Here is a 22,262-nt window from a genome sequence, read left to right as displayed (position 1 = left end):
GAATGTCACACGTGCTAATGAACAATGTGCAACATCAACACTTTGCTGTACGAACCGTAGGTGTCCCTACACGGGAGACTTTTTGTAGCTGTTTTATTTCATCCAACCTACCACCACCGTCATCACCGTCATCATCATCGTCGGTGATGCTGTTGCGCTGTGAAACTTGTCTGCAATGAACTTTCGATTATGTGCTCTCCGCCAACGCGGCCGCCGAGGACCACCGTCGTCGGTGGTGGTCGAGCGCTAAAATGCAACTACTCCCATGTGTGTGTGTCCTCCGCATACGAGCAACCGGACACAGCATAAATGAAATTATACAAAAAGATTACAACTTGCTCTGGTTGCGGTGGCACACCCCGGTCAGTACGAACCCGCAAAATCACACCACAAATCGTTATTTATGACTGCAACGCTTGCAGCATGCAATGATCGTGTCGTTGTGGACTCATTCTGTACTGTAATGGGTAGATACGGACAAGGGTCCAGTACATCCGAGCCACAGGGTGCTGTGTTGCAAATGAGTGTTTACTAATTAAACAGTACAGCATCGGGAGTAAGGAACCGGGCGCTTTGAAGCGATTGGTCCTTGGATGGGAAAGCTTTTCTGTTTGGTTCAACTTTCAACAAAAAAAAGGTTTATTATTTCAACTCGAGCATGATTTTTAACCACATTATGGGGCTGGTTTTTGAATGGGTTGAGCATATTTATTCAGCACTCATCAGTTCGTTGAGGTCATAATAATCAACCATTCGTCATGCTTGACATATTTTATAGACTTCACAGTTTTTGTTTCCTGTGTCTCGAAAAATAATTGAATATCCTGCGGCTACTTTAAACTATTTGCAAAAATGTTGAAAATGGAAATGCGAATAATGAATTAGCATTGGAAAACATCTCATTTCAGTACCTCACTTATCAAACCCAACATCATCTTCAGAAAGGTCTTTGAAAATTATACAATTTGTTTTAAAAGCAATCATATGTTTCGTTTGCCTTCTATCATTTATATTGTAAAATATCCAAACAAAAAACAATTATTTGATAAACAATATGGAGTAGCTGTCTCTTTTGAGTGAAAGCAAATGAAAAAGACTCGATAAGGTATTCGTTTCTTATAACACTGTTTGATTCTGTTGATTGACATCGCGACTAATATTTACATACAAATAAATTGCATTTGCAAATGCTTTAATCTACCTCTTCACTTTTCAAATGCTTGTCTTTGACAACATGATACCATCCTCAAACGGTTCGTCTGCATACCGAGAACACACACACGAAAACGTACAGTGTACTCAGCCCAATGTCATCTCCATACGACCTTTGACAATTTCGCACAGTGTTTGGGACTTTTTTCTTGCCCCCCGAAAGCCCATTTTGACTCGCATCGTGATGATAGGAGTGTATAAATATCACTTTCTCCTTACGCCCATACGACTATGGCTCAGTTTATCCTGATTTCAGCGAACCGACGTACCAATGTATCTCTTTTTTTCTTCCATCTTTGCTTTTCCACCAACTCGGCAAGTCGCTTTGATCCTACGTACGACCCACCGACCCCCCCCCCCCCCCCGAGGGTGTCTCCCCTTTTTCCCGAACGGATGTGATTGCAGACGACAAAGACAAACAATGTTTAAAACGCAATCATGCCGATCGGCTGCGGCTGCGTGGGAAAACGGACGGCGTACGTGTACTACGTCTGGAGGTCAAAGTCAGGGATGGCGTCGCAACGAGACGCACGCTTCGCTTTTGCTAGGCCGTGCCGTGTCGTTGCCGTGCAGGTGGCTTGAGTATCACTTTCGCATCCCGGGGATGATTTTATGGGACTTTAATTAGCATCCTGTAGCTCGGTAGCACGGTAAATGGGGCGCCCAAGGCACCGCAAGCACTTGCCAAGCCCGCGGTCCTGAGAAAAGTGTTCCCATCTGCTTGTGCTCCATTTTCCGCACAGTTTATTTACAGGCTGAGGTCACAAAAATAAACTTCACTGTGATACGGCGTGTGCCAGCCTCGGATCCGGCCCTTTTGGACAGGCGTATTGGCCTGCTAAGCATGCGAACGAAGGATTTGAACCGTAAACGATAACCGTCGATGTCAATCAATCTTTCGCCACCGGGTTTACGGTCGACTGACCGTTCTGAGCTTGCCGGCGGATGTCGCTGATTGGTTCGCCTTGTTGATGCGTGCCGTCCAGTCAACGGGCACACACGCACACACATTCAACCGAGGCCAAATCGGTACGGTCATGCGATGGCGGCTGGAAGCGTTGCATAATTATCGCCCAGTCAGGTTCGTCTTTCGAAAACTAGAGCGCTCTTGTGCACGCGTCCTTCGCTCGTCGCAGCCGAACGAAGTCAGCCGAACGGGTACCAACGGGGATGGGGGATGGAACAACAGTGCCCGATGCAAATGCAAAGTGTGTGGTGGTTCTGCCCCGAAACGGAAATGTCATGGTGACGAAAGGGAAAACCACCACACTCGTCCCAAGCCCGCCGGTGCGGGATGAACTTTCGTCATCCCCGTGGCAGGGTACAATTATGGCGCGGTGATATTACAATTACCGACCTAAAGTGAGACGCTAAATGAGGGAGCAATGAATCAAACATCAATTAGGAAAGAGTGGTCGTTTTGTAGCAGAAGATTATGAGTTGTGTTGTGTGTGTGCAGATGAAATGGAGAAGAAATCGAAAGCTCATGAGGTATTTCTTGGTGATTGATCAACTCTTCATTAAGCGTAATTGCAATCAAATTAAAAGGAGCTATCAAAAGTTAAATGATACCAGTCATAATGTTAATCTGTACTAACAAACAAACAAAAAACAGCAATTTTCCAAGATTTTAAATTGTTTCCCAAAAAATGTAGGATATTTCCCTCATTTTTGTAGACTTCTTGGTCCCATGATGTCTTGGAAGTTACCTAGAGTGTTATGGATGATTTGTATTTTATCATTTGTAACTTAATAAATATCTATATTAAATACTAACTCAATAAACAGCAAATCAAATGCAGTGTACAAGGTTAAGACGGATCAACAAAAACTTGTAGGGTGATGCCAGTAAAAAAACATATAACGCTGATTAAATTTACCGGCCATCGCCGTCATAGGATCGTTCTCGCTATATGCATGTCTTGTAAGGTAAGTTCGTATTAGTCCGTAATTACGGAACATTCTAAGAGGGACATTTATATTGGCTCTAGCCAATAGTTCTGGCGAATCTAGATCACCAACAATAAGTTTGAACATAAACGTACATTGGGCATTATCGCGTATCCTGGCAAGTGTGTTCAGACCAAATAACAAACATCAAGTGTGGTAGGATGAACGATGGGTTACATTACGCCACGGAGGGAAGTGCACACTATACGTGACAATATTCCTATTGGACCACATACTAGAGAACGGACACCAAACTACAGAACTGAACTCGAGGATGGAACGAACATAGGATGTATACAGAGTTTACTAGCATTGTTTGTCATGGATCTCTCTCGATTATCCACGAATAAATCCTAGCATTTTGTTAGTTCTTTTCTAAAATATCACAGTAATGCTGCCGGAAATCTAGTTTGCGGTCCAGGGTGACTCCTAAATCCCTGGTCGTATTGCACCGCGGTAGTTGTGTCCCTGATTTGCTATAATTATACCTTATCGGACTAGCTATTCTAAAGAACGACAATGACGTACACTTATCAACAGAAATTACCAGGTCGTTATAGATACACCAATCAGAAGAAAAAAAACCAATCAACCTTTGCAGAGAAAGAGAGTCGGAAGTGTTCCGTACGACCCGAAACAACCTAACATCATCTGCATAGAGCAGACAATCTGCTTCCGTAATGACCAGTGTGACGTCATTGGTGAAGAGCGAGAACAGCATAGGCCCAAAATAGGCTCTGAGGAACGCCAGATGAATTCTCGAACATGGAAGAGGAAACATCATCCATTTGCACGTAGCAACTGCGTTCAGAGATGTAGGACCTGAACCAATTTACCAACGGAGCAGAGAGACAAATCCGGGCGAGCTTAGCCAAACGCAAGCGATGGTTCACACGATCAAACGCAGCCTTAAGGTCAGTTGTATACTGCGTCCATCTGAGCTCGAGAAGTAAGGGCTGCTGAATGGCAATTGAAGACGAATTCCACCAGGATTGTAATAACACTGCGTCGAGGGAAGCAACAATGCTGGCGTGTAGTCGATTTATAGTTGTAGTAGTGTAGAAGCTCTAGTTGTGTAGTTTATTTAGTTTAATTGTTTAGTTGTTACTACTGTAAAAAGCTAATAGCATAATAGGTAAAAGATATATTGAGTACCTAACAACTCATGCATCTAATTGGTTGAGAATTCTGAAAAAAAGTTATTCATTTTTGAAAAATAATACTGTTGATCTGTTGTAAAAGCTTTTGATTTCTATTACAAACTACTACTGATAGGATGTTTCAATTGCATGAAATTTGGTAAGCTTGTAAAGGTAAGAATTTTGATGGCAAGATGGAGTCAACTTGACTTGCTCTGCCCTACGCGAGTATAAATCACTTACACAAATGATTCCCAGATGGACCAAAACTTTGAAGCTTTAAGTAAGTTTCAATTCTTTTTAATATTTTTCAAACACTCCCAAAATAAATCCTTTTTAACAATCTATTTCTCTCGTTAATTAGCACAACACAACAATAAACCCCGTTTTGCTGCTTGCTATCAGTCGAGCACATTCCTGCAGCAAATCAAGCAAATCACCCTTTAAGCGAAAATGATTAGTGATTTCTGCCGAAGTGATTGTTGTTTACTGCTGCTGCTGCTGATCGTAGCTTCCACCAACGCGACATTGGTTGTGGGCCATATCCGAGACTGTTTTTATTGTTGCTGTGCCTATTCAAGGAAACAATTAAGCAATGTATTTTTCTTCCCGCCCGGCAAAGGCACCCAGTACGATACAACTGGATCCAATTTGTGCCTCATTATTGTACCGGATTTGCAGCCGGAGAATTTGCCGCGCTTTGTGGACTGATGATGTGGGTTGGGATGATTGGAATGGTTTTCCCCCTGTTTTCTTCTTTCACTTGAATGAATGGATTTATTTCTTTCTGCAAGTTTTATAAATAATGACAAACGAACGGCACTGGAAAAGAAGAAAGCGAGCACTGCCAAAGCAAAGCATTTCACATGTTGTCTTCTTGAAATTTACGTTCACAGCACACAGCGACAAACGAGCAACTGAAAATGGTTCACGTATCCGATATCGTGACCGAAAGCGTAGGACGTAAACCGTTGTAATCGCATGTCTACAATCGGTCAACCACAACTCTTTGCTTTGCCCTTGTCAGCCGTACAAAAATCATAAATTAAATGGGGCGATCAAGGGTGTAAATAATTTTTACCCCAAAAAACGCAACCAAACGCAACCAGACCAGTCCTTGGCTGGTTGGCTGGTTACCGAACACACACACACAAACACACCGGGATAGTGTTCAAGTGTCACCGAAAAGTGTCAGGCTGTTCAGGTCACGCATAGTAAATGGAATGCGTTTTTACCATGTTGCTTGCCTGTCGAGCAAAACGGGTCGCCTTGAATTTTCAGCCCAATATCGTGATCAAAGTGTAAACAGGGACAAAACGTTATCAGAGCACGGTATCCGGGGCGGCCTCTGCCGGAGAGGTCGCTGCACAGTTAATTTGAAGGTCCGAAAGCCCCAATTTTCTCTGGAAAGTGAACATCCGCTAGATCCGCTTTTGAAATATGACCCGAATTTTCCCGAAATCCGTCCCACCGGTCGCCCTTCGGTGACAGAGTGGTGGTAGCTTTTAATTGTTAATCATGCTTTTAATGGGCAATTTTGGCGGGACCGGGCTTGCTGATATCGATTGGGTTTTCCTCAAGCACACACACGAAACGGACGGTACAAAACGCTGGGTGCACCCGGAAAAGCTTCGGTAGAGGCGATAAAATTAATGGTGGAAAATAAATGTACCAACCAGCGTGTTTGGCACAGGCAGTATCGACTGGTGGGGGAAAATGCGGTTAGCCATTAGCTTATGGTGACATTTATGATGGTTGGTACATTATTTTAATCGTTTCTAGAACTGAAATATTGTCATTACTGGTTTTCAGAACAAATATTCCAAATAATTTTTTTTTAAGGAATTGGAAACATCCAACCTTAAATGAAGTATCAATGTTTATTTTGTGCCCATTAGCCGTAAAAGAGGGCATTTAATAGCTGAATCAATTTTTTAAACCCCCTTTTTTGAAACCAAATATGGCACACATGATTTATGAAACCAATACAGCCAATTGTTCCATTAATAATAATAACAACGTTTACCATAAGCTACGAATAAAACGAGGGAACGGGAAAATACACAACGTCTTCCACCCGAACGAACGAATAAACGGATGAATGAACGGACAGTGAAAACGATCAGCCTGCAAACATCAAAAGCTCTCCATAGTGTTTTTTTTTTGTTATAAACCTCTCTCATTCAGTCCTTCCGTTTTGCCTTTATTTTCCATTTCATCGACTGTAAGCGGCAGCATAAAATCATAAAGCAAAAAGGGCTAGCCAAGAAATGACCGAGAACACACGCTGTTCTGATTAATTGCCCTCGTAAAAGATTGAATCATCGACTGTCGACTGGCGGCGTTCGCGCGACTGTTCGCCGAGCACCACCATCGGCTTCGCGGCCATCCGTCTTGTTCTCGTTTCGCATCCGTCACCGTGCGTTCTGCGTGGAGTGTTGCAAAGGAAGCAAAACAAAAAGGGCAGCTACCTACATAAGCTGGCTCGAATGCTGTTGTCCCCTGAGGGGTGGAAGCAGTGTGGAGCGAAGAGTTTGTTCGCCAATTGTGAGCAGTATCTTGCAAGCTGCAGCTTACAACGATCTAACAGTTTAAGGGTTTCGGTCAAAAAACAACGAAAAAAAGGGAACTTAAGATGATTCTAAGAGGAGAGACGAGAATTAATTTATTTATTATAATTTTACGCTGCATATACATATTTTTTCATCCATAATCAACAAGTTCGACAAATTATTAGTTTTACTTAATGATTTTAAATTTTACTGCCTATGTTCACCAAATCATGCCCATAGTGCCACAGAGAAGTGCCTCCAGAACACTTGGTTTCTGCACTCGAACCTGCCGACCTGCCGACGGCAATACCTTTTCACCATTTCGCCCGGATCGAATCGAAACGCCCCAAACCAAAACGGACCTTTTCCAACAGCCATAGCAAGCATGGGCCTCCCGGAGCCTTTACGCAGGCGTTCGGTCCGCATCAGACTCACAGCGACGACGACAAGAGCCCCATCTGGAGCAAGGTCAGGGAGCAAATGCAATCACGATGCACCGGCACACTGCTGCTGTTCCCCATCGGCTAACGAATGTCACGTGCCCCATGGCTGCAACAGAACACCCGCAAGAAGTGCCCGCTGCACCAGGTTTCAAGTTGCAACCAAAAGATCCCCGAACGTCTCAGACACCGTGCTCGTAGTGCTCGGGCCTGGTTATTTCTGGAGCATAATCGATGGCCTTGAATTTATTACGATCCCGTTTCGGTGTCGAGACCGTCTTATTCCGCAACCGAACCGCTTCGGGCAGGAGACGAAATCGGGTGTGAAATTGCAATCGGTTGGTCGGTGTGCAATGTGAGCCCGGCGGTGGACAGAACACGAACCGATCTTACCCGGCACAGCACAAGAGCCTGACAGACAGAAGCTAAGGGTTGGGAGGACGGGATGGAGAACCTTCTACTCGATAGCTTTATTGTGTGACGTGCAGGAGAGTTATTGTGAGCAGATAATTGGTCCAGCCGACCGCAAGGAGAAGAAATGTCCTGCTATCCAACTCACACAAGCGTCCTCGAGACTCGGTTGGCTCGATTCCCAAAACGCGGGGGAAGTATCTTGGGTGCTTTCGGAAGCTTAACACCAAAAGGTCACTGGTACGTACGGGTGCGAGCAGAAGCGGGAAGCTGGTCCACTGTCCTGGCTAGCTGATATATGGCCCAGACAATGGGAGTTGAAATATATTGCGGCAGCATTTGTAAATTCCGATCCACTATATGAATAGGTTCAATGGAAAGAAAGGGCACACACACACACATTCATAACTATCTCCGGATCAATATGAAACGGATCTTGAATGGGAAAGTAGGCTACCGCCCAGAGCTGAAGGATGCTCAACGTCCGTGCACCAACAATAGCGCGGCCGATGATGTGTGTGTGTGGTGAGGTAGCTAAATCAATAACCGGCACTCATGCAAATGCTCATAGAAATCAATTTAGAATAAAACCGACAACCGATAAAATGGAAATTGAGCTTTGCCTCTTTGGCTTCGAGCCTTTGCCGTTGATTGGGAGGAAAGATTCCGCACTATTGCATTTGAACGAGCACAAACACACATAGAGCCAATATTAGAGGAAGTGTTACCCAGTTATGCATTGTTGGTTTAGGAAACGGAAGTGAATGTTTATAGAGGATTTCTTTTTGAAATTGGTAAGTGACTTGTATTCAATAGCTGTTGCACAGGTTATTGTATTTGTGACTTCAATAATACCTGAGCTGATCTTTTTTATTTAAAAGATTCCATATAATAATTATTTATCTTCATATTTGATACAGCCGATACGATCATCAAGCTATCAATATCGAGACTATCAAAAGTCATTGAAAGCCAACCTCACAAGTGGTACAGGCAGGCCTTGACCGACAACGGTTGTTGAGCCTAAAGAAGAAGAAGAAGAAGAAGAAGAAGAAGAAGAAGAAGAAAAAGAAATCGACGCAAATATCAACATATACAATCGAAAAATAGCACATTTCAGTGTAGTTGTTTCAGAGATTATTCAGAGATTTTTGAAGAATTAGAGCCTCTGGAGCATTTTTTAAAGTACCAAGCTGTACAATAAAGTATAATTAATTCAACGTAATTTAAATTCCATTTCTAAACAGACATTAGCGTTGAAAGTTGAAAACCTCTGATACAAAGAATATACAAAGTATATACAAACGATACAGAAAAAATCTAAGGACTTGTTTTTGGAAACAATCTATCTGTATTTGGTACATCCTTCGATCAAGCACCGTCAATAACATCATTTGTGTGGAGAAAGGATCATATTATATATTGTTTTCAGCTAATTCAATACTAATATGAAGATAAAAGCATTTCCTTCTGGAGTAAGGCTTACAAGGTTTCGCAAGGATTTTTGGTTGTTTCCCGAAAAATTTTGGATGCTTCTCATATAGTTTGGTGTACTCCTACGATTTATTGGGCGTTTCTCAGAATGTTTTGGTTCAATTCTATTAATTTCCAATGGGACGATACTAATAAAACGGTGAATAAATCGTGAGGCGAGCCCAAAAAATTACGAGAGCAAACCAATGAATCGTAAGAAAATCAAGTAATCAGTGAATGTTCTGACCACTCAAGAGTATTTTGTTAGTCAACGTCTTGAATCAGTAATCTCAAAAGTGGATTACCTCATCTTGTGTACAATGGCTGCAACTGCACTGGTCAAGTAAATAGAATTAACCCCAATAAGATGAACATAGTTTCTAGCCAAAAGTATAGGCATCAATCCAGAAAAATGCTATTTGATGACGTTAATAGAAAATGCAACACCGTCCTTAAAGGGGTTTGCACGAAAAGATCTCAACGGCTTTAATAACTTCATCACCAAAACAATCTATTAACAACAACTAACTGCTCAGTTAACTCCACAACAAATGATTTATATCCGATGCGTATGGATATACGTTACCTACTGCTACCTTGCAAAGCTCTCAAAGGCTCTGGCCTCAAGGCGATCTGTTGCATACCTATTTCCTACCACGGAATTTCGTTTTGCCCTCTCCTCGAGTCCTGCACTGTTTCAACTCCTGCCAAAACATTCCACAAAACATTTCACTTCCTCCATCGGTATTGTATTGTATTCACAAATTTTCCTCATTTCCTACCTAGTTGCTCGGTAGAGTAGAGATTAAAGTTTTCCAATTAAACAAACTTTCCGAGAAGCTAACCCAATCCAAGTTAGAAGAGAGACGGGAGGAGAGAAAAAGAGAGAGAGAGGGAAAGGGAAAACGGTCCCTGTCACCATCCGTTAGGTGCACCTAAAACAAAAGCAACACGAAACTTTTCCTATCTGATGTGCAAGTGCCATTTGCTGCTAGTCAAATTTGGAGCACCGTGAGATGCTGTGTACATACTACCCCTTAGACGTGCAGTGTGAAGACTTGTTAAAGCTCGCTTAATTAAATCACCAAGCGTTTATCTTCCTGCTGTCTCTATCTTACTCTCTCTCTCACTCTTGATAAACGTTGAAGAATGAAGACCTGGACAAGTTTTTATACAGAGCGGGTTTAGATGAGTTTCCGTCCAAACAACAGCACTCTAACCTTTACCTACTTGTTTCATGTTTCATGCAATGACATGATGTGATTTTCTTTTGTTTATCATATGGCGGTAGCACTCGAAGAAGTTTCATCCACTCGGGCCACGATTAGACGAGCCGACTACCGCTAACACATAATGATAATAGTATTAATCCAAACGCAAGCAGATCTCGTTTGTGGCCCGCCTACAGCACCCTAGAGGAGAAGAAGTTGGTCCGCATCAACACAGGCGCTTGATCATAATTACAGCATATTATCACCTCCAGGGAGGGCTGGAACGGATGCTCTGTTGTGCGTGAAATCTGTAGATGATCCCTGTCGAGTGCCCCGGGAACACTTGTTGTAATTGGATTTTATTGTGCTGAGGTTAATTTGATTAGCATCGCTTTGGCGCCCCGTTGAAGGACACGCCGCTTTGGTTCGGTTTACTAATGTCTTAGGTAAGAGAGGTTCCATTTTTAATGGTGAAGGGAGTGTGTTAGTGTGAAAAGAATACGCTTTAAGGTGATGATCTATTTGTGTATTTTTAAAAAGGAAGCTCATTTTAAGTGGGCTAAATATTCATCAAACTGGAGTGCTCAGCGCTCCAATACACCCTTTTTTTGCCTGTACATCAAGCATCCAGATCCTCACAGAAATCTTCATTTTTTTCACACCATCATTCTGCCACCCTTGCATCGAATCGTAATGATTCGCCTTCCTTCTCGAAAAGGAAAGGATTTTTCCTACTCAGCCCCCTTTTCTTTCATTTCCTGCACCTCACACAGCGCAGTCAATGCTCCATTTTCCATGCTGTTCGCTAAAGACCGTAGGCAGAGCGAACACTCTCGTCCATTTTGTGCGCTAAATTGCCGTCAGCAAAATGCTAATTATGTCACTTAAAAGTTCTGTTCAGTCGGCAAAAATCGGACGACACTTTCGTGAGTCCCGCGAACATCATTTGCATCTTGTTCGCAAAAGAGGTGGGAGATATGATGCATTGGACTACGACTACACACACCATCGGACGACCCAGCCCTGAACGCCCTGCCTGAACGTTTTCGTTCCTTTTCATCGGATATAATTAGTAGCGTCGGATTTCGTGCTACTTTGCGGGATGTGGCAGTTCGTTTTTTCCCCCTTTTTGCATTTTGTGTGTGTGTGTTGAATTGCTGGGTTTTCGCTCGTTTCGTTATTCCAGCGCCTTCGCACGTTTTCATGGTACAGAAGAAAGTGACAAAAAAGGTAAAATATTTATTTAAAAAAAACCGGCAAAATGAAGGACTAATAGAGATGCTCTCCTTCTTTTGCAGGATTAGGTAGCAGCTGGGCGATAGGAATTTTGAGTCGTATTTCACAGCATTTTGAATAAGCTGCTAATTTGCGACACATTTTCAGCCCGTTGTCGAGTGATTTATTTTTTAGCATCATAAACCACAGTGTGAAGATTAGCAGGTTGCAAGAGAGAGCAAATAAAAACAAATCGGGCAGGAAGCGGAATACTGATATTATAAAACCCGTTTTGGTTAAATAACTAAGTTTTGTTCAGTCATTTTGCTACCAAGATTAAGTATAAGATCCAAAATAGTTACACAATTCATGGGAAAAGGTCGCAAAATCAATACCAAAGGTAGCTGGAAGTTCTTGATACTTTCCTGCTATGATACACGCACATAAGCACACTTCTCGGCCCAATGTTCAACTTTTCTCAGCGGTAAACGAGGAACCAAGTTAATAAACTGAATTCAGCGAAACAGAGTCATATCAAAAGTCAAGTATTGGTTGAATGTCTGCAGATTGGAGGAAGATTTGAGTTAGGTTTAGTCGTAAAAAGCGATCCAAGATACGCTGGAAGGATGTCAATATTTAGAAATATAAATATATAAATGCAACATAAGTTAAGAAAAGTTCATTGTAGATTTTATATTAAACAATTGAAGCTACAAAAGTGAAAAATTCAAAACTTAATCAATAATAAAGTTGTTTTTCCTTGACCTGGTACATTTTTTTTCTCCCAACATCTTCCCAGTATCAAAACCCCAAAAGTAAATGCAAACAAGGTACACGAAATAATACTTGTTTTGTTCCCATTACCGTAATTTAGAAAACATGTAGTTTATCTCACCGTCACTATCCAGCTACAAAATAGCCATCAATCATTTACACCACACACACAAGCACACACATCTCGTTTACATTCCGTACCCAGCCAACCAGCCGGCAAATAGTGTCAAGTTCTCACCGTAACCCTGATTCAACAACACGCTAATCCATTCCGCCTGCAGGAACCAGAAAACACAGATGATCAATTACTCAACAGTGCAGTTCACCGTTCGGTCACTCATTTATCCTCCCATTTGTCTCTAATGGCGTACATTGCGCGAGCTTAGTGCGTATCAAACACGGCAGAAATCGAAAGTCATCCTTAAACAACGGCCCAGCTAATGTGTGCACGCCAGCCAAAAGGCTGAAGGGCTCGGCCCTGCCACACTGCTCCCGAATCGATCACTCACTTTAAAACCGGCCAGTGCGCCGTTGGTGATGAAACAAAGCTTCCCCAAGAAAACCAAGATTGCGTGCACTCGCAGCCGTGTATTTTTATTGTTTGATTGATGTCGTTTGGAAAGTTCGATTCGATTAAAGGCCAAACTCGACAGTGTCAGCAGACACACACACACACACATGTCCACGCGAACCGATGCATTGGACCTCCAGACGGCGAAGGGCACCTGCATCTCGCGGGTGGTGATTTTGCTGTGGGTTATAATGTTTTTTGAGGAACACAAATATCGGTCAACCCCCATCGCCCTATGACCTGCGGGAGTGCGTTTGTTAAGGGCAACCGGGGCCGGGGTTTTTGGGATCCTGCTGGTGACATGCAATTTTGTTGGTAAGCCAAACCAAACTATGTCATAAGCGCATTAGGCGCATTGTGGTTGAAAATTAAGTTGTAAGCCTAATCGATCGCACGATCGATGCGATCTGTAGGTAACCGAAAAGGGCACCACCGCCGAAACGCACGGGGCTTGAAGAAACAAAGCAAATCTGTGTCATTCTCTGCCCTCGCGCTATGGAACGAACACGAAAACGCACATGTCATGACAGCCTGGGTCTGGGCTGTCTGAATATGTTGTCCAGGGACCGGTGTGTCGCGGGCACAACCGCTGCCGCAAGGGCTTCGTCCGCTTCTGAAAGCTCCCTTCGTCAGCTGAACCTATCTTGATCTGTCAAGATGAATTTTCAAGCCGTTCAATCAAACCAACAACGGGGTTGGAGCGGGTGCTAGTGGGAAAGGAACCACGTGAGGAAGCAGATTTTGATTAATGTTATTTCACGGTGGCGCATATCATTACCGTTCCCGGTTCGTGGTTCCTTACTGTGCCGCGCGAGAAAGCGAGCAAGATGCGTGCTCTGTTGGTGTGTCGGTGGTTCTCGCATTCGTTGAATTCTACCACATTCAAGCGCTTCCTCACATTTCTGCTCCTGCTATTTGAATCCTGCCAGGAGCGTATTATCTTGACCGGAGGATCGTTCGCCGAAGCGGTAACGAGATTTTCCCATTTCCGAGTGCATTACGCGCACGATGGCTCCGTCCATTTCAATTGACCGGTATACTGACGGTATGGGTTGCACAACGCGCGATAGACAGAGAGCCAAATAGTGAAAAGAAAATGAAGAAATTGTAATTCCCCAGTCGATTAACATGCTTAATGATGCGTGTGATTATGAGTCCGTGTGATATGTGATGGTTAAAGAATGAACATTTGAACTTCTTCGTGTGTATTTTGAAGAGCACAAAAAGGCAATCAAAAGAAGTCATTTTATGCTGCAATGATATTTTTAACAATTCCAAGCTATAACGTTCTACGTGATAACGTGGTGTAGTCTTTGTTTCGGTGAGCAGAAGAAGCCCATTGTTCCCATCTTTTGGCTCCTGCACAGGCTTGAGTGACTAACTTTTACCTCTTAACCTCATCTTGATTCTTGTCAATTGGGTTCTTCAGTCCTGCCACATTGTTGAGACTAAATCAAGTGGCTTGTTAAGAGTCGTCGGAGAAGCTGGCTCGGATATAGATGATCTATCATCTCGTATCACACATACCTCTTCGTAGTCTTTTCACAGTGACTTTACCAAAAAAACAGCTATACTTTTTTTAATGTTTAAGTCATCACTATTAAGATCATTTTGGACTGTGGTTGAATACATCTTCACAGTTCATTGTATTTTTATTTTATTTATCGATCGATTTTTCAAGAGGTCCCATCGCAAATGGGAAATTTAATCTGCATTTAACTTCACAATGGCATTGGAATAAGTTGTACAAGACAAAATCACATTGTTCTACTTTATTACTTACTTATTACTTTATTGTTACCTTATAACGAATGAGTACGGTATTGCAAGACCATATTAGTAATTTACATTATGCACTGAGTGCAACTGCAAAGGGCCAGGACGACTCAGCGGATAGGATGGTGCATGCTTGTATATCACAACAGAAAGATTGGGGATTTTAAGGCCCACAATAAATAGCAGCAGTTAAGCTACAAAGTAAACATAAGTACTGCAGAACTGAGCAAACAACAGAGCGAGATTATGGGACCACGAAGCTACCGTCTCCTGCAATATTCATTTTGAAGTTAAGACTTACTTCCTGGAATGTACCTTTGAAGCTGATGTTCTGTTGCATTGCATGGTATGTAAACGACAATGTTAACATTTATCATAGCAGTTGCACTTACATCCAAGATACAGGTGAAAGTTGGTGCATCAGAAACGGTAGAAATTGAAGGCATTATGAAATCATGTCGTTATTTAGCTATATGATTGTATGCAATTACTACATACTTCTCAATATTTATGATATAGTAACGATTTAACGGAAGTGTTCTGGTTGAAAGAGAGTAAATGGAATTTTCAACTTAACATAAATATTCATACAACAATACCATTAGCATCTGCTTTTTAAAAAAAAAGTGTTTTGAATACATTAAATGAGTCTGCATATGGCCTGAAGGAAGTCCCAATATTTACTTAAATATTGTAGACTTAATTTTATCATTTGTACCATTTTTTCAGATCAAGCCTATACATCTCAAGCACAGTATTAAAGGGGAATTTCAACAACAAACAAGTACTAATGTTGGATTTTTTTGTTGCAGCTTATAGAAAGCAGAAATAAGCTCGTCAATTTCGTTCGACTTCATTGCAAATAAAGTCACAAAAGTCACGCAACATAAAAGGAAGATTATTAATTCACGCTATTTTTAATGATTCCTCATCAAAACCTTCTGCTACCATCATTTTTCAACCGTTTCGTATTATTAATAATGCGTCCCAATGTTCCACCGGATAAACATTCGTTCACAGTCCCTTTTACTCCTCAAAACATCAAAGATAGGTACAAAAGTCTGGTGAACACCAAAAAAACAACGGCAACCATCACCTCACATTAAATTGCTAATAAAACGCATCAATTAAAGTGTGATGAGGAAGGACACCCGAACAGGCCTCCCCGCTGCCCAATAAAATGCGTAGCATTTCATGGGCCATTGAGCCTGCCAACATTCACGGTTCACATAGCTGCGCACCCAATGAACCTGACCCTGGACGCCGAAGAATTCAAGCAGGCTTAAAAATTGATATTGAATCCCGTGCCATGGCAACCGTACCGATGCCTGCTGGATCCTTAAACACTTTATTAATGGCCACGAGGCACCGTTTTCGGGAAGGCAGCCCCTACAATGGTACGGATGGCGGATCAGTTTTAATAGCCCATCGTTAAGCGTTACCACGCCCCACGCCAGGCCACCAGGTCCGGTACGCCAGCGACACCTATTCAATTTTGGAGTTGGAGATGAAAAATTGTCGAAATTTTCACCTGATTGAATGAAATTGCTCGCTCGCGCGCTCCGCAGGAGAGTGATTTGTCATGTTGCCTTTGTTTTCATCCACTTGTTCATTGTTCCATCGGCAGCAAACGACGGAACGAAAACACACAAGCAGAGAGTCTTCCATCTCTGCTTTGCCCCGCTGACGCAATTGGAGGCACCTGTGGCAAAACTTGTTCCACCCATCCACGCGATCAAGATTAAAGCACACACTCGCACTGTACGGTGAATCATTCCAAACACGAAAAAGGGCATCGTTGGGTTGGATTTTCCCACCAGCAAAAAGCAACCCGCGTTGCAAGCTTTTGGATAGTGGCCAATAAAAAATCAATTCACCTTTTGTCGATCGACCACGAAAGGAAAATCGGAGGTCTCTCTTGATAAGGTCATCAACGGTTGTGTGTGTAAGCGTGCCAGGGTGCAATTTTTCCCATGCCAACGCGGTACCCGCGCTGCATCGTACGAAGGCCACCGTTTGAATGCACTTACACCGTGTGCAATTACTTCCCCTTTGGCGTGGCTAGTTGTGCTGGCAAAGTGTTGACGAAGTGTTGGCAAAGTCAAGTTGTTTCCCGCCCTAAGATAGCAACACAGCACACCGAGGTGCCGAGTGCCTTGATGGATGCATTTTTGATAAGGACGACCGGTGCAGGGATAAGGTGATCGATCGATAGGTGTTTGCTGCTTGAATCGTACCCAGCAAAGTGTTAACCCAGCCAGCTCGAATTTCGGTCCGAAATTGTTAAGCAAACATTGTAATGAATGCACTCCCGTTCTAGTTTGAGCGGACGGATGTGTCACCCGAACAGGTTTACAATCTCCACCGGCAAAACATTAATCAATCAGGTTTCTTCAATCCCACCAGCCAGCCAGCGCTGGCAGCCATCAGCGCCAATTGCATAATGTTGCGCTTACCGCGACCAAACGTACCAGAACGCGCGATACGCTGGCTGTCGGATAGCGCTCCATTTGCGAGCGGATCATAGATCCATCATCCGGTTGTATGTGTATGTGTGTGCGTGTGTCCCCGGCCTGTCGCTACCGCAATTCGGTTATGATCTCCCGCGGCTGGCCCGACGGCAGTGCAGCTTAGCGCCCGCTCAACGCCTTTAATCCGAAACCGGGCGGCTTGGTGTAGCGCACCGGCTAAGCCAAACACCTGCCGGGGATCATATTTCTAAGCCGACAAACAGTCAGCCAGTGACAGGGTTGGCCATTTTTTTTTTTTGCCACCGAGGGGCATCATTGCGCTATTGGAGCGTTAATTGTATTGATGTCAGTAGGGCGCCAGTGGGTGCAAAATGCGTCTAAGTAAAACGGGTGTTTAGCAGTCAAAACATACACACCTTGGCGTTGGTTGCGAAAGGTTTAAAGTGTAAGTTGTGCACATAGAAATTAATGCATTTCCGATTGTTCGGTGCAAGTAGTAGAAATATAGTGTTTTATGAAGATGATTTGGGACATTTGGAACGTATTGAAAGTTGATGCTTCTTAACTGGTCGTATTTATACGTTCTGCATATTTGTTTTTGTGTTGATGCAAACGTATACTATGAACGTTAACAGGTCAGGATAAACCTTAACATCTAAATATCACATGCTTTCTTGACTGAATTATGAACTATGCTTTCTCTTGCTTTATTTACAATCGAGTGGTTAAACTGTATAAAGTACACATTCAAAGTAAATTCAATTTGGCCCAACTACATTGAAGGATTAATTGACTAATAATTGCATCTTATCGAATGCTACATTTGCGATCATTCGTATGATGAGGATTGAGCTTAATAACCGAAACAGTTAGTGTTGAACAGAAGTATGTGTGAACATCGATCGTTTTGTCTGGTGAAAAAAATTAGGTTAGATGAGGATTTACTGAATAGAGGTTAGATGTATTTACTACGAAAACAGCCACATACCAACATGAATAAAATGATTCACCATAGTTAAAATCTGTTTTAAGAGCAAAACTGACTACAATAATTGAAAATATGACAAAATAGTACAATTATTTTGCATCTTTGATTGTATGATTGCTGGTTTTTTTTAGTAAGCCTTGGCGTTCAAAATCATAATTTCTCGTTTTTGTTATATTTTTAGATACATTATTATCGCATTTGTTATTGATAGTATTGATTTCTTGTTGTTAATGTTTCATTTCAGTTGATATAAGTTTGTCAATTTCAAAGAATGTAATGCTTGATTGGTAATTTAGTAATTGGTTATTGATTTTTTAACTTTATAATTAAAAGTCTATTCAGACTTTATTTTTAATCATTTATTGTATCTTAATCGTGCAGATTTAGACGAACATGAAACACGATGAAGTTTGTTAGTAAGTAATTTTAGATTAAATACCAACAATTAAAAGCCTTAAAAGAATAATATGTTCATATGTACAAATAAAAGATCCTAAATTTCGAATAAAACAACATCGATTTGTAACCAATTAACTATAATTGCACGTAAATGCCGGTAAAATATCAAATAACTCTCGTCTCCAGATCCACTATCCCCACACATTACCACAATTAGCGTGCATACAAACCGTTCCCTACGCCATTCCTTCTCATCATCATTACAAAACAAACAAGTTCATTATTATTAAAGAGCAAAACTAAACAACAGCCTTAGAATGACATCATCCAGGGGTAGGGAGGGGGAGCAAAAGAGCGACCGACAGTACAACGCCAGGTACGCCCGAGTTTTTCGCTAATGAAATGCATTTATGTTGCTCGGGCATCGAATTTCAGCACCCTGTCAGCTGACGAATCAATCAGCAGCGCCAACCGTAGCGCATTCTGCTGACATGATGTGCATGGTGCACCGACGTGCCCATCATCACCATTCGCCGTCGCCATCATCCGGCGTGGACGTGGGATGCTGTACCAACAAACCCCATTCTGCTGGGGCAGGGTGGAACCGTGCAAGTTAGTGCAAATATTTGCCACCTTTCGCGCGCGCGCGCTTCAAAGCCCAAGCCCACATGTGGCGCGTGCCCTTACTGCTCCTTGGCAGCGGGCACACAAAAGCACCACGCAACTGACGGCACTTTACCACGACAAATGACTTTTCTCTACCGGGGGCTGCTCTGGCACCGGGACACACATGCAGAGCCCTTGCGGCGTAGGGTAAGAGCAAAGCAAGCAATTTAAATTCTACCGCCGTGATGTGCACACGAACCGATGGTGCACTTCTGATGGAGCTTAACTCGCGGAAAGGTCACGTAGAGGATGGAAACGAGAGAACGAAAACGGGGGAGTCAGGGATGCTGGACGAAAGCCGTTCCTATGTGGGCCCGGAAAGAGTTCCTGGTATTCTGCTGTGTAATGTCTGCTTTTTATTGTAATGTAAAAATCAATTCCCAGCTAATCTTGCGAGCAATTTTGCAAACGAAACTAATCCTTAATTCCACCATTCATTGTTCTGCTCTTCTCCAATTGTAAGAAGCTTTACGTAAGCAGCAAACCGACCAAAGGAACAAAGGATGAAGGTTTTTTTTAATACAACACAAGTAAGCTGTCTATTAATATCGTGCGCCCTAAATCTGTCCACCTTGAACGGAAGCTTGAGCAGGACTGTAGACAAGCTCCACCCCAAAAACAACTCACAAAAAAGACACCAAACCTGGTGAACCTGAACTTTACACCACAACACCCTTTACAAACTACTTCCCGCGCGCTAGCAGACAGTGCCACTTATTCATAAAGTGTCGCATTGTCGTATGATTGTTCATTGAATAGCACTCATAATTGAACACCTCGCCACATATCTCACTGGTCTGTGGAGAGCACTGCAGTACCACGTGCACAAGCTAGTGCACAAGCTTCTGCAGTCGTTTTAATGTTCACTGCTACTCCCCTCCTTTCTGCTTCCTCCTCTGCTCATTCCATATCCTTTTGTGGCCTTTTGCGGGGTTGCTTTCGGTGGAAAATGCTGTTTGATTTATCACCTCTCCCCCCCCCCCATCGTCGACGTGGCCCCACCGTGTCAAACGAGGGGGGAGGAGAAACAGTAGAGCCGTTGAAGCACTGCCGGCATTTTCAAGCGCCGCTATGACCTCCCTTCTAGCGGCAGCAAAATGCTTTGAATCTTTCACGGCACGGCTGTCGTCCGTCAGGGGGCTTCACCCAAGCGTGGTGTTTGTGTGATGAATGTGTGTGTATGTGGGAGGGGAGAGGCAGAACTTGGCTTGGGAAATTCCCGGTGATACGGTTTTCGGTACGAGATCGTAAGACTGTGCTGCATATTGCAACAACCGTTGACTCTGTAGTAAACTTTACAGGTCTGTTGACCAACCATAGCTGGAAGGAATTTGTTTTGGTAGTCGTTTTCTACAGTAAAGACGATCAAAATAAACGATTGATGTAATTAAATTGTGTGCATAATCTGCTTAATGAAATACTTTTCTTTAAACATCCATTTTAGGTTCAAATGTGACCAATTTTTAAGGCAGTTACTCTTCAACTCGTTTAATTGACTTGCTGGTTGATCGATGATTAGATCGTATGGTTAGATCGTAAAACGCGTTTGGAAATAGTAACCCTATTTTCTTAATTTACTAAGAAAAATTGAAGCCTATTCAACGTAGCACACTTAACTAACATTAGTTAGCTTATTGACCGGATAGCAATGAGGAGTTAGTGTTAAGTATGGTTATGTAGGATTATTGTGGGCAAATGACTCAATTTAATAAATACGAATACCAAATACTGTTTGATATGAAGCATCTAAGTGCAGAGCTGCTAGAGAACTTTTTGAATCCCTTATCTAAAATCGTACACAAAATAACTGCTGGTAAAGGCTTCTTCTTCTTCTATTTGGCGTAACGTCCTACGCGGACATGCCGGCCTATATACAAATACAGGCTTTTCAAGGCTTTATACAGTATCACGTAACGGGATAGTCAATCCTTGCTACGGGGGGACAATCCATTCTGGGCTTGAACCCATGACGGGCATGTTATTGAGTCGTTCGAGTTGACGATTGTACCACGGGACCGCCGCCCGCTGGTGAAGGCTATCACCGATATAAATTAAACAGTTTATTGTGACATTTTTTGCAAAATTATCTCTTAAATTGACTCACGCGACGTTTAGAGAAGGACTAACACCTAGACAACTTGATGTTGTTCTTGTGCCATCCTTAATAATCTGTACAATGAAACAAAACCAAAGTATAAATCTGGCGTAACAAATGTTTGAGCCGTTCTTGTGGTACAGTCGCTAATTCGTACGACTTAACAACATGCCCGACAAGGATTCAAGCCCCAAATTGGTCGTGCTTCCACAAGTAGGACTTACTATTCTTACAATTAGGCTATGGGTAATCAATAAGTCGCTGAAAGCCAATCCCACTAGTGGCACCGTCAGGCCTTAACCAACAATGGTTGTTGTGTCAAAGAAGAAGAAGAAGAAGAAGAAGAAGAAGAAGAAGAAGTAGAAGAAGAAGAACAAATGTTTTATCATTACATCACATTTCTGATTTTAGACTTTTAAAGTTGGATGTTTGGATAACAGATCTTGACAGGAAAATTGCAAACACTTAGTATCTATTTGTACTTTTTTGAGGAGAAAACCTCATTGATAAAAGAGAAAAAAACCCGTACCTTACCCTCGTATCAAAACCGTACGCCTTAGAGTGTTATCTTTATTCAACAATAGTTTAGGCTCGCTTTAGACCCATCGAAAAGACATATGGGTGCCAAGGTCATTATGCCAACCTATTAAACGTATCTTTGTACCAAGGTATATCGCATATTCTCAACATAATTTCACCAAACATGCTCATATGAATTACTCTCCTGATCTTACTGCTGACCATGAAAATCATCTACGCTATCTGGTATATGTTTCATTTCCATTAATTTGATTCCATTCAATTTCGACCCAAATTTCCCACCGTCACGCAATGACCCTTTTAATAGACCCTTTCGGCCTCCCTCCTCTCCAGAAGCTTGCAGTGCATTATATTCTATGATTAATGCTACCCGACCAGG

General features: G+C 42.5%; 1 protein-coding gene across 4 annotated transcripts in view; it reads right to left on the bottom strand.

Moving 5' to 3' along the window:
- The window catches only part of LOC1279930 (dual specificity calcium/calmodulin-dependent 3',5'-cyclic nucleotide phosphodiesterase 1), a 275,103-nt gene that overhangs the window by 234,266 nt on the left and 18,575 nt on the right, over positions 1–22,262 (bottom strand). The window lies entirely within an intron of this gene.

This window comes from Anopheles gambiae, chromosome 3 (genome assembly GCF_943734735.2).
Source record: "Anopheles gambiae chromosome 3, idAnoGambNW_F1_1, whole genome shotgun sequence".
NCBI lineage: Eukaryota > Metazoa > Arthropoda > Insecta > Diptera > Culicidae > Anopheles > Anopheles gambiae.
Note: the sequence above shows the minus strand (reverse complement) of the source record. Positions and strands in the feature narration are given on the sequence as shown.